Below are 1,485 nucleotides of genomic sequence, written 5' to 3'. Positions count from 1 at the left end.
GGGGTCACGTGCGTGGGAGCACGCTGGCGGTGGGGCGCGCGTGCGCGTTAGCACGCTGGCGGGGCGGGGCGGGGCGCACGCGAGGGGAAGGGCGGGGCTGGTGAGCGCGCGGGAACGTTCCGACACTGCCCCACCGTGAGCGTTCCGCCACCGCACCACCGCTGTCAACCGCCCTCGACCTCCAACGACCACCTCGATGACCCAAACATATGCCCATGTGCGGCGCATATTGCTTGGTGCATGGGGGTGGCGGAAGATATAGGGGGTACCCCCGTGCCCAGCCCATGCAGACTAGTCAACCCCCTATATAGTACATTTTGAGGCATTTTCCTAGATACGATTTTTCTGAGCCGTCATACGGTCAAATATCTCAAGTTTTAGATTGTTTTTTTTTCATGAACTCGATTGATTCATTAATGGGACGTTCTAATGGATCTATAAATCAAGTTTCATAATTTTTCAACCAACCAATTTTTTTTAATGAGTTTTTAAATATTAAGTAATAGGAAATTAGAAAAAATAGCTAGAGCTGTCAAAAAAATCTGAAATTTTGTGAGAATCATTTTTTCATGTTGCTTAGCTCCCAAGAAAAAAATTACAACAAACCGACCACCCCACAATTAATGGGTGATGGTTGTAAAAACAAACCCAATTTTGCTTCAATTGTCAAACCAGCTCATCTATGGGAAAGAGTCCTTTTGAAATTGTAAGTGGACGACAACCGGTCTTACCCCATATTATTGATCATCCTTATGCAGGGAAAAACCTTCAAGCTCACAACTGACCCAGACGACGACCAACGAAATGAAATCACAAGACCGCCGACAGGGTTAGGAAGATAGGAAGACCTGTACGGACGATTCATGAATTCCTTGTCAAATGGAAGAATCTCCCTACAGAGGAAACCAGCTGGGAAAGCGCCGAAGATCTGAACTCTGCCGCCACCCACATCGCAAGGTTTGAAAGTAGTCGGTTGATAGGGACGTCAACCAATTAAGTGGGGGAGGATGTCACAGTCATGCTCGTCTAGGGCGTGTTGCCCATGGCCGCATGCCCATAGAAAGCCAAACCCTTGTCATGTCTTTTCATTCTAGTGTATTTACTTTTGTAGTTCTAGGGCGTATGACGCCTCAAAAATATCATGTCTAGGCCTGCCAGACATGAAATGCCTCAGAATGTACTATACGGGGATATGACTAGTTGTCAACTTCTCCCTACCCAAGGTTATATATGCTAGTGATTTGTTCTTAAGATTCTGAACAATTTGGATTCCAAGAACAAACCGAGCCTCTCCCAAATCTTTCATTTGGAATTGTGTCGCTAGCCAATGCTTAATGTCAGATAGAAATCCCACATCATTTCCAATGAGTAAGATATTGTCAACGTACAACACCAGGAAAGCTACTGTAGAGTTGACTATCCTTTTATAAACACAAGGTTCGTCAACATTCTGTTTAAAACCATAAGATTTGATCGCAATATCAA

The sequence above is a fragment of the Cucurbita maxima genome, unplaced genomic scaffold (genome assembly GCF_002738345.1).
Source record: "Cucurbita maxima cultivar Rimu unplaced genomic scaffold, Cmax_1.0 Cma_Scf00104, whole genome shotgun sequence".
NCBI lineage: Eukaryota > Viridiplantae > Streptophyta > Magnoliopsida > Cucurbitales > Cucurbitaceae > Cucurbita > Cucurbita maxima.
This window is presented reverse-complemented; position numbering follows the sequence as displayed.